Genomic DNA, 12,954 nt, shown 5'->3' with positions numbered 1-12,954 from the left:
TTTTTCTTTAATATATTCATAAAATGTAGAATTGGAAAACCAAGATTTTTAAAGACTTGCACATTAATACATGAAGAATATGCAATGGAAGTCTGGGGAAAAATAAACCAAGCTTTGGAAAGGAAAATGTGCAATCAATAAGTCTTAAAAAGATATCAAACAATATGCAAAATAGCAGTAGCTCCAACTTTTGACTAGCTGTTGCAAATTCACACTATTGCACTATAGGGTCTTTAACATGATTGAAATGTTATGAGACTAAATATTAGAAAACACTCAAGTGTTAGTGCACCTCCTTATATGCCTTTCCCCACATGAAATCTACAGTGGAACAAATAATTCATAAGATTTAATTTTGAAACTTCTCTAATAGTGTAATTGTTTCTGAGGTGGTTTAAGATTAAGTCAAAGGAGGTCTGGTCCTTATCCAGTCAATCTGTGATTCTGCTGAATTCAGTTATTTAAAGTGGTCATCAGAGTTTATTAAAATGGTGATAGGAGTGCTTTGAAGGCTTAAATATGATAATTTAGCTCTCCCTATATAGTCTAATTATTAAATTGGAGTGTTGCTGTAACAAAATACAGCAAGCGTGACTTTGAATAGAGCTGCACCATAGATCTTCAGTTATCTACATCTTCTAACACATGTATAGTACTATGTGTTTGAAATACGATCATCTGCTACTTTGCTTTTGTAGATCTGTTGGCAGGTTTTGTTGGATTAAGCTGCCTTGAAGTGAAACGGGATAAAGGTTTGTCACAAGGTTTACTGAATCTAATTGCATGGAATTATGCAGATAAGAGTGACCTTTGGTTCAACCTGTGGGTATAATGACCAGCCATGATTGTGTTGATTGAAAGTTATGAATACTAGCGTTCATAAAACTTTAGGCTTTTCAGTGATTGCCTGTGAAGCATTTACTGCACAAGGCATTGAACCTTAGTTGTAAATTAGGACTTCATTATCTTGCTAAGAAGTCCAAAGTAGTTCACAGGTGTTGATAAACCTTAAAACATGAAGTCATATCTCATTGCATATTGCCCTGAAAATAGATACCAACATTTGCATATTAGCTTACTCAATAAGCATCATTGTTGCCCATCAGCAGAAAATGTCACTTGAAAACCTCTTGACTATCACTTCTACTACTGAGCCCATGAAGCAAATTACCCATCTTTCCAAAGTTAATTTGATAGACCACTATTATCTCTTACATAGTTTTATTGAACAAAATTTATATTGTTTCTCTGTATTACCAACCTGTACTGTAATTGTGAGAGGAGAGGCTTGTGATGAGAATGCCTTAATTACAGTGGTGGGAAAAAGCAACTACTGTATGATGTGTAACTATAATAATAGATTGTCTTCAAAATGCTCTATAGAGGATGAATAAGGTATATTTTAGATACAACTTTATAAGCACTATAAACTCTTCACTAGTTGTGAATTGTAAAAGTTGTTAATGTTTACTTCTTCAGACTGCTGTTAAAAGCAAAATATGTATTAAATAAAATTACAGCCATGAAAAATTGGTTTCTTTTTCATTTACGAAGAGGCAATTCATAATATCATGGTGATTCTCTTTCAGATATTAAATTAGAATGTTGGGTGTTGAGCCAGCATAATGATTACAGAACATCTAGAACAGGGTTTCTCAACTGGGGTTCCTGGGTGATCATGATTTATTTTAAAAAAGCAGAGACCGAAGAAAAACCCTCCAACCTCCAACATCGGATTGGCCTGCCAGAGTGTGCGTGGACCCCAGATGGGGTGGGGATTACACATGCATGTGCAAGCGAGGAGGTGAGGAACAGCAAGTGGTGAGAGAGTGTGAAAGACACCTCTGTGCTCTCCTTGCCGGCGCATGCCTGCCTGTCTGCAGGCGCAGGAGGCCAGGGACCTCTGTCTCAGGATGGGCACAGGAGATCTGGGGCTGGGCTGGCCTGGGCAGCAGCAGGAGCCATCCACAACGGTGGGGGGGAGGAGGCAGGGGAGAGGAATAATTGGTGGTGGTAAAGACTTTGATATCAGTGTGCCAAGATTTCAGGAGAGGTTAAGGAGTCCACATATTAAGGGGAGGGGCATTGGAGGTTGCAAGGCGTTAGCCCCTCTCTAGATTTGCAAAGGGGTCCTTGGGAGAGAAGGTGGAAAGTGGGGGCGAGAAAAGAGAAGCTGGATTTGGGAAGAGTGGAGGATGTCAGTCGACCTGACTTGGTGTGCCAGAGTCATCTGCATCCTTGTGATGCATTTTGCAATTACTGTTCATGAGAGTTTGATATATTGCTCAAAAACTCTACACACCTTTAAAAGTAGTCCAGAATAACCCAAAAAAACTCATCCCGCAAAGGCCAAACGTTTCCCACAACTGATCTCCAAAACTCATGTTTGGCCCAGAATTTAGTATTTGTGCAGCTAAAAACAAGCACAGGTTTCACATTAAGGAGGTAAATTTCATTCTTTATTTTTAGTTTAAGAACAATGTTAATGCATATATACAGGCCTACGAATTAAACAAATTTACTTTTGTAACTTCTGGCCTATATTTGAGCCTGAATGTGCAGGGGTTCCCTGGGCCTAAAAAATATTTCAAGGGTTCCTTCAGGGTCTAAAGGTTGAGAAAGACTGATCTAGAAAATTAGCATATACCTCCAGCCATTAGAAGACACAAATCAGCAATTGCATAAAGTCAATATGACTGCAGATTGATTTGGGGTTTTTAGATCCAAATCTTCCAGTTGTGGTTAGAACACTGGAGAGTATCATATAAAATAAAACACAAAAATTAAAAAGGATTTTTTCCCCCTTTCTTTCTAAAAGGTAGGTGGAGAATTATCTGTGATAGAGGGCTGTTTTTTTTTTTAATTAGCTGTTCTGTTGGGTTTGAGAGAACAGAAAGAATTGCTGAAATTTTATATCTGCAATAGAGACAGACATTAAAGCCTTGTTGCATAAACCTTCTTATTTCTCCACACTATTTCAATATTCTGGGGTATGGTTCATCCACAATTAACATTATTAATTAAGCTAAAACAGTGAAAATTGTACAAATGCCATAAAGTCAATATATGTCATGATATATTTACAGTCACATAGAAGTAATACTAATACCACTATAACTTCCTATATCTATAATATGACACTGCCATCTGACTATTAATAAGGTTTACAACAGGATAGCTATATCATCTAATTTTACTAGTTGCTATTCTCAACACCTATGCACAATTGCTTCCACCAATGAGGTTATTAAATAACTCTTCAAATCTCTCTTAAATGTGTGGGATCACAGTAGAAAAAGAAAAAAAACCCCTATAATCATGATCCCAGGTTCTGAAATACACAATAGGATGGAGCAACATATAAAGAGGGAATGAAAAGAATTCCCAGTTCTGCCAATCATGTATAAACAGGATTGCGCTAAGATGGGAAACAGCTAAACATGGTCCTGAGTACTAGCACCAAGAACTTAAATTAGACCCTACCCTAATTAGACCCAGGGTAAAACCAACACTGGGGGGAAATATAAAAACTGAGGGAAATTCAGAACAATACATACTATAAAGTTCTGTGCCGTGGCCAGTGGACAAAGGAAGGACAAAGGAATGCCTACAGGTAATCCCCGACTTATGACCACAATTGGTCAGTCACTAAGTGATGCAGTTGTTAAGTGAGTTGTGCCCAATTTTATGACCTTTTTTGGCCACAGTTAAGTGGATCACATGGTCGTTAAGTGAATCCGTCTTCCCCCATTGACTTTGCTTGTCAGAAGCCCCCTGGGAAGGTCGGAAATGGACATCATGTGACCCTGGAACACTACAATCATTGTAAATGCATGCAAGTTTCCAAGCACCCAAATTTTGATCATCATTGCAGGGACGCTGCAATGGTCATAAGTGCGAGGACCAGTGGTAAGTCACTGTCAGGCCTAGCCCAAGGAACTCCAGGAGACCATGCAGATTCAGTTCAGCAATGTTTATTAGCTACAACCTCTAGCAAGAATCTTCCCAGACTGAAACTTAGTTCCCACAGTCAGCCAGTGAAAACAGAGTGAATTCCTCAGGGAGGTGCCAGCCTCATCCTCTTATCTCTTCCTCGCCCCTCAGGAGATGAAAGAGGATGTTTCCCTCCCTGAGTGTGGCCTTCATAATTCCATTCCATCACAGTCACCTTTTTCAGCACTGTTAAAACTTTGAAGAGTCATTAAATGAATGGTCATAAGTCAAGGACTACCTGTATCCACAGACAGTTGCAGCAATCCAGAGGAGCAGCCATCAGGACTGAAAACAGTAAATATGCAATGCTGATGGTCAGGAACCATCAGATTCAATGGATGTTCAATAAATGAAGTTATGATCTCACAGTTGCTATTATAAGTGGCCAAAGTGAGCATACCAGCTAACAAGAGCCTGAGGTTTCTGGCCACAAACACTGGAGTCATCTCACAGCTCTGAAGGAGCAAGATGAAAGCTTAAGGCAGGTGGAATGGTCCAACTGAAACACAAAAACTCAGTCTTAGCCATATTCAATTTTAAATAATGTACAGTCATCCTTCTCTTGAGAGTCCCCTGGACTGCTAGGAGGTCAAACCAGTCAATCTTAAAGGAAATCAACCCTGATTGCTCATTGGAAGGATCGATAATGAAGCTCAAGCTCAGATATTTTGGTCACCTAATGCGAAGAGAGATCTCTTTGGAGAAGACCCTGATGCTGGGAAAGATTGAAGGCAAAAGGAGAAGAGGACGGCAGAGGATGAGATGGTTAGATAGCATCACTGAAGCAATGAGCATGAAACTGAGCAAACTCAGGGAGGCAGTGAAGGACAGGAAGGCCTGGCGCAATATGGTTCATGGGGTCACGAAGAGTCGGACACGACTTAACGACTAAACAACAGTCATCCTTGATGGTGTGTCTAAAATATATCTCATTGGGGAGGAGTGCACATATTTCAGGAAAAAAGCTACAAAGCTGAGTATCATTGGCATAAAATTTGGCCGTTAAATCTAATTGTGTAAGTAGGCAACCAAGAGAGAAAGGGAATACAAAGAAGCAAGGATAGAATCTCAAACAGCCTTGCAGCTACTGAAATTATGGTACTGACCTGACAGGTCTGATCCTCATGGATCCTTCCCAGTAGCAGGAAGCTGCTGGGCAGAACATTAGACATTCTGTCAGTGGGTACAGAGAGAAATCTTTAATTATTCCCCAATCCTTAAAAAAAAAAATAAAAAAAAATCTCAATTTACAAATTATGTTCATGTATTTATACTATCGTTTTATTGCTTGAACACTTCAGACCATCTCAGTAGCCATTACCCAGTAACATAAACCATTATTCATTTCATTTCTTTCTACACAGCTCTTCCTCCCAGAACATTAACATTGTACTTGGGGGTAGAGATGGAGCTAAAGCTTATAGCATATAAACCAAGTTGTACATCAATTCATAGGTAGGGCAATATTTGAAGCAGAGGCTTAGTGTCATTCTTTTACCAATGATGCATCATAAAGCTCATGGCACAGTTGTTAAGATGCCACAACATTTTTTGATGATGAGCCAGAACACCATGTTCTCTGAGGTTTCCTTGGCAACAACTGTAATTAATTTCTTCCTCCTCCTTTGAAAGAGATGAACAATCACTCTTTCCAAAAAACGGCTACATGGAGCTGACTTGGGTGACCCTAAGTTGTGTTTTTTTTTTTTTTTTGGTTATCTTTTAATTCTGGATAATCCATCATCTCTATGATTTACACTTCCTTCCAGCCTAGTGGTACTTAATTGTTAGCAACAGAGGTGATTACAAGTCCTTTTGTAAGGGTGGGGCAGCCAAGAGGAAGCTATTGCTTCACCTGTCAGAACATCTAGGTGAGTGGACACAGGTTGGCCAAGACTGAAACCTCTCTAGTTTCACTACTCAGGTTCAACGCCATTTCAGAGATTCTGCTGGTTTCCATCCATGCAGCTTAAATCAGCATTTGTATATCCCTATAATGGAAACACATTTTATTGCATAGATTTTTTCCATTGTCTCTCCAATACAATTTTCATGAGTGAAGCATTGTTGTTCAGTTCAGCCGTTTTCCATTCTTTATGATCAAATGGCTAAGATTCTCTGTCCGGTATTGTGCAAAAAAAGTTCCTAAGATCACGCCACCCACCGACTCCCTTGAAGTACCGTAACTCTAAGAGGGTCATGGTAGAAGGGGATCGTGGGAATAGAACTGTTAAGAATTCAGAAGGATTCAATAGGTCATGAATGGCATATGGCCGTTTTTAAATTGTACTCCTTTGCAGCAGTATATTCTGGTGACAAGGATACCTAATACTGCTGTAAAGTCATGAATTCTCAGGGGTAGAAGCTGTTCGTGGTAAAAGTTTTCCTCATGAAACTTCTACTGAGTTTGAGATAGTGTGTAATAAATTATGGTCGAGGAAGAGGAATAATCTCTTGGGATCTGAGAAACTGGCCTGTATCTATGGGCAAAGAAATATTTCTTTGTATTACTGTGCTGTGAAGCACATTCTGTTTCTGTGGTATTTTTTATATTGCTATTGGGGAAAATCTTAAGGACAGCTGTCTAAAAATAAAGGGTAATAATTCATATGTTTAACACCTCTGTTGTTCACACCATATAAGGAATTATAGAATTTATGAAAATGCTTTTTCTACTGAACTTAAATGTTCTGCAAACATTTGGAAATTTAAAGCAAGTACAAAGATGCCTGAAGCATGTACCTAAAGAACTGTGAAGTAGAATAATCCATGGTCCACAAACTGGGGTGTGGGTGCAGGGGCTTTAGTAAAGTGGGGTGCACTTCAAAAAATGCTCAAGGGGATGGAACAAAAAACATATTTTATGTTCTATTTGTTTTCCTGTAATTTGTTTTATTGTTGTGAGTTGCCCAGAATTATTGGGAGTCAGGAGGCATACAAGTTTAAATAATAAACAACAACAACAACAACAACTGTTATTTAACCTAATAAATACATTAATTCCACCTGCATTTAATAATTACCTTCTGATCTCATGTTGAACATGATTTTTATCATTTTAATTTTACTGTTACAATTTGGTTGGCTGGCAACCATAGGAAGGGTTCAGGACCCAAGGTTTCAGGGGACTCCATGTACCCTGGAACTGCAGGGTATAATTCAATCAGTTGTCTTGTTATCTGGCAATACAGAGTTGCAGACACAGGCATATGCACACATAAAATAGGATTACCAAAATTAAACGAATACTTGTAACTCTGGATTTTGGCAACATTTGCCTCACTTCTGGAACTATATTGATGCCTGGACAATATTACAGTATGAGTCAGTTCCATAACTATTGTTTCCAAGTTTTCTTAAAACTAAATCAGGCAAGTCATCAGATCCTGATGTACTTCTTTTTGCACCTCACTTATATGAGGTGCAAAATAAAAGGTCCCTTGCCTTTTATTCCATTAACAGAAAATAGACTTGGGAGGGGGAAGGCATTTTGAGGAACAAATGATGGGAATAAAAAAGGATCCAGTCAATCTTTATGAATGATCTTCTGCTCCTAATAAAAGTACATCTACTTTTTATTACATTGAAAAACATAACAATCATGCAAGTGAACTTCCACTCCCATAATTTTAAGATTCCACCCATAAATCTCTAATTATTTCTGGATTATTCTGTTTTACTCCTTTGATGACACTGGCCCTTTCCAGACTGGTTCAGCTTGAATTCTTCTAACAGGACTTTTTTAATCCACCATGAGCCCAGACACAGGGGAAAAAAACAGTGTTCATGGATCTTTGGAAAATGCAAAACAGTATAAAGCAAGTTAAACTAATTTATAGGGCTGCACAAAGTTTTGAAGGAGGGCTTTGATTTGACAAAACTAGGAATGAATCGCCATTCTGAAGCAGCTTCACAAAGCAAGAACCTTTGAAGTGCCAAATGGAATTAAGTGGCTTGGAAGTCTTTCGTAATGTTTTACAGATTCAGTGCCTTTTTTTTTGCTACTCCTGTAGTTGCTACACACAATGTATAGTATTGCAACCTCACTTCTCAGTATGGGGAATAGGGGTAGGGGTAAGGGGGAGTGATGGTTTATTCAATACTGACATTAACAGCCAATGAGTTTTGTCATCACATTAAACTCTCTGCCTATCAAAACCCTTGGGGGATGGCAAGGTGAACACTGCTTTGTCCATTATTCACTTTTTCAGCCCTCAGCTTCTTTAGTGAGGCCAGCCAAAAGCCTTATGCTCTCTCTCTTGAGCTAATAGGATGTTATTCTTCTGTAGTGTTCCTGCCCACCAAGTGGGAGCTCAGCTCAGCTTTCAGCACTCAGAATACGAGCTCAAGGCTGACAAATCCAGGATGCACTCTTTGATCCAACCTCAACTTTGAATTGGGAAAGATAGGGACAGGTTTAAGTCTCTTGATTATTAGGCTAACACAATCACAGGCTTAAATACTGATTGTTTTTAAGGGCAGGGGTGGTAAGGCTACAAATAGTCATGGCCCAGGACTCAGACTCTGAAGAAGCTGCTCCAGTTGAACCAGTGGAATGTCAGCCTCAGGAGATGCCAAGCCAGGAATCACCTGAGGCTGATCAAACACAGGCACCATCAGAACAGCTGGAGCAGTCAGATGATGAAGTACGGCTCCCAAGCCCTTGGATCCAGCAAGTAGAATGGAGAGCAGAGCAGAGCACAACCAAGCTGAGCCACTCAATGAAGCTTCTTTCCAAGCAAGGCAGAAATTCTCTTAACTGAAGATAGCTGGCTGATCCATGCTTCTCTTTTGGAACAACCATTTGATCTCCTGCTCTGGCATGTTGTTCCTGTGAATTCTGCTTGTGTAAAAAGCTTGAAGCTCTGATCTTTGGGCTGGATGACAAACCTGAGTTGGCTCTTTGAACTTCAGACTGGATTTTGACTTTTCTTCTGTGAGTTCCTGTTGAAAGCAAAACTACCCAGGCAAGCTTTCTTTCCCAGAAACTCTGTTTGGACTTACATTCCTTTCCTTGTCTGCCATTATCTATTCAGCCTTGAGTAAATTGTGGGTGTCAGTTTGAAACCTGCAACAGGACACAAATGCCTCTTGTTCTGTTCCAGCCATTTTCTTTCTACGGTGGTCTATCTCCCTGTGCCAGTCTGCTTCAACTGCTAATTAACTAACATAGAATATTACCAACAAGACACAACTCTACACATCTGAATTCTACAAATAATGCACAAAGGTTCCTTGGAGGGGCCAAGGTTACCAGTCAACTGAGCCACCCCTCTTGGCACCACAGAAAACCCAATGGTCAGAAATAGCAAATCCCTCAAGTACTAAAAAATAGACGTTCTTCACTATCACACCAAGCCTAACACCCCAGAAAAGCAAATGGAAAGTAACAGTTGACCTTTAAAAAGTTCTAACCATTCTTAAGTTAGAGTAATGTCCTTTTTGCATTGGTTCAGCACAGCTTTGGCTCTTTGATGGACATTTTGGAAACTGCTGTGATGAACTTTTGTCATTCCTGCTGCTACATGTGCCTTAAAAGAAATACAGGGTGTTTTGAAAATTTATTACGATGAAACTTAATGTTTTCCAGCTGAAATTTGGAAGGGATAATCTCTTCTAAAGAATCCACCATCCCTGCTATTTTCATCCCATTCTGCCAAAAAATGAAAGAGCTGCAGGCATTTTTAAATATTTTCCCATTCTAGTCTGTGGCTAAATCTGTTTTCAAATCAAATGTTGATGCCATTCAAATCAAATCAATTTGTCTTTGAATCTTGAACAGTGGTTTCAGATTAAATCATAACCCCTTGGAATCACCAAATAGAACTGAATCAGGACCCATTTTCACAGACCTACTAGTGCAGGGGGTTTATTTAAATTAGGCCACCACCAGCTCCTGAGGAGGTAACAGGTATAATGAGATGAGCAGTGGGCGGCAAGGCTGGCAGGACCAACATGCTTAGAGATGACTTCTCACAGCTGGGAGGGTTGCTAGACCTCATGCCCAGCTCTCTTGGCTTAATTCTCATGTTTCTGGAATAGCATCATCAGATACTTTTGGCAGGGCTGTCCCATTGCTGCATCACCCTTCTGAGCATGTTGCCCACCATGTCCCACTGAAAGTGAAGCAAAGAGGTGCCCCATCCCTTGTGGCCCATCTGGACATGGCTGGTTACCATCCACGGTCTATTAAATATTGAATCACTGCCCTCTAAATGACAGATCACTGTTCTCCAAAAACCTTCTAAATTGCTGCCTTCCAAATGTTAGAACAACTACAATAACTATTTTGCAGGATCCAAAGCAGACTAGCTGCATAACAGCCTGTACTAATATTTAGTAAAAAGGTGCCCACATTTCCCAAAATATTTTCAATAGAGATATTCTAAGTAAGGAGTTATCAAAGAGTAAGGTATTATCAAAGAGGTTATCCAGTCTTTTCTTGTATTCCTGATTCTACTAAGAATTATCTTGGAGAAAGACACATGCATTTTTCTTAGAATATCTACTATAATAAAAAAGAAAGAAACTTTCCAGACAAGCCAGTGATGACATCAGCTAAAATGTACAAGTCCAACTTAGTTGGCATGAGGAGTATGAATTAGAGGCTTTTAGAAGCAAATTGACGTATTATGCAGATAAGTTCTCCCTCCAGCCTGCTTTTTGTGGAAGACTTGCAGCAAGCAGGAATTGGTGATAGTATTATTAGGTTAAACGTGAGAAATGTGTGCATCGAGGCCAAGTTATAGGCAGCTCCTAGAGTTGAGCCAGGGAGTGATTCACAATCAATACATGCATTAGAGCATAAAAGTTACTGCTGCTCAGAAAAAGTCACCAACCCAAAAGGAAGCCTTTAGCATCCTTTCCTAATTAACAGCCCATTCAGGAATTAGAGAGTTAAATTAAACACAACTTTAATTGGATGAATAACAGAATGCAGGATGGTGGTGGTGATGATGATGATGATGATGATAAATGTTAGAAGCAGTTAAGAAGACTGAACAGCCTTGGGACTATGGGGTGGAGAGATGAAATAGAAAGGTAATTTTTCCGAAGCTTCTTCAAAGGAAGTGGTCACTGGCAGCAATAACTGTCCAGTAGGAACTTTGGAGAAACAATGGAATTTCCCTTGAAATTCAAACAACAGGTTCAGAGAGGCAGAAGAACAAATTAGTCTGCCCCATTAGACCCTTCTGCTTATATTGGTTTCAAATTCTAGTTCCTACAATTATCAGTCTTACTCCTGCCCCAGTCAATATTATCCTGAAAACAGATCTGCCTATTCTTTTTCAAGGCAGTTCAGGAGGAACTGTCAGTTTTGATACATACGATTCCTTTATTTGCCCAGTTAATTTTATGCTATAGTGTATATATGCATCCAATATAGATAGATAAGCCAGACTGACCAGATTCAAATATCACTATTTACAACACTGGAAATAATTTTAAAAATATTTGAGTAATGTGCTCTCAGGATTACCCATTAGGTACAGTGAGACAGAAGATGCTACAGTGTTGGATTAAGAGCATCATAGCACAGTCTCTGCAACCTGGTCATTCCCCTCCGTGGAAGGACAGGGAAATACCATACAGCCTAAGCCGCACCTTACCAACCTGCTGTCTGTAGAGGTGGTGGAGCATAACATCCAGTCCCCTGGACAGTTGTCATTGCTTGATTAAAAGATTGCAACAGGCATGAGTATCCTGACCTGGGAGAATTAAATAAGAGAAATGCATCAGTTTCTTTTTTATACACACCATTGCTGTTGTTGATGCAGAGCCTGTAAAGCAGCAGCATTGTTGTTTAAGGATTTTTTAAAAAGAAATTGACCGTATTAAAAGTTATCCACCCCAGTTAGTAGACTTTCATTTGTAAGTAAATGAAACTTTAAAGTGGGATCAATCCAAATTGCAGAAGGTAATGGGCAGCTGCCATTTTAAAGATACTGAACAGTTTTTAGTCTTCATAAGCCTTGATTCATTTTGTAAATAAGAATCTCAATAATTCTGTTTATAATAAAGAAGCAATTTTATTGTTGCAGGATGAAGGATAATTGCACTCTTGTGCACAGTATTGAAAGCCCAGCACCATCTGTCATGGATAATATCTTCCCTTTATGAGCAAGACTTACTCATGGAAATTAACCAAACAGTAGAAACCATACAGATTGTATTCATTTGCAAAAGTTTCTATATTTGGCTCCAAAACATCACTCCTCGTAAATTCTGGTTCACACACATGTATATGGAATGTTGCTACCTTATAAGAATTTTGCACAAGAAGAGAAACTTGGAAAGCAAACAAGCAGAATTTACCCAGATGTGGAATTATGACACGGTATCTTCTGGCTTTGTTTGCTTTCTGGAGAATTGGAAGTAAATGAACCAGTTCCATCTATTCCTGTTTAATGTTGAGAAGCGGGGGGGGGGGGGGGGGAGAAGAGGAAGGAATGAGGTATCATCTGCCATCTTGGCAAACAGAAGCATCCTATGGTTGGTGAAAGAGCATGGTGCTGAGTTATGCGCTGCTTTCTGTGGATTACCCTGGTTTCTGCTGTCAAAAGGAAGATCAGGTCGTGAGTAATATAGCTTAATGGCTGAAAAAGTCAGCTCATGAAAAACCTTTAGGCATGATCTTAAGGATGTGGCAGGACCACAAATAACTTTTATTACCCCAGAACCATGTTGCTCATGAGAAGCAATGTCTTCTGAAGCAGCAGGATTTTCCTTACTACCTTCCAAATATCTCCAAATGTTGCATTGATTCATCCTAGTCACTGCAACTGGGTGTATTATTTAATGGGCTGGATAGGCTACTAGCCTGAATGTGAAAGATGCAAGAAAGACATAGTGATATTAGCAACATGTTTAAACTCTTTGGGGCATATGTCGGCTATAAAATTAAAAACTATCCAAACAAGCAGTAGCAGGCCATTTTCCAGATGCTTCACATATTTGAAT

The sequence above is a fragment of the Python bivittatus genome, unplaced genomic scaffold, assembly GCF_059951505.1.
Source record: "Python bivittatus isolate LINGU-HERP-01145 unplaced genomic scaffold, Pbiv_v1 ctg000480_np1212, whole genome shotgun sequence".
Taxonomy (NCBI): Eukaryota; Metazoa; Chordata; class Lepidosauria; order Squamata; family Pythonidae; genus Python; species Python bivittatus.
The sequence above is the reverse complement of the archived record's forward strand: the minus strand, read 5'-3'. Positions refer to the sequence as shown.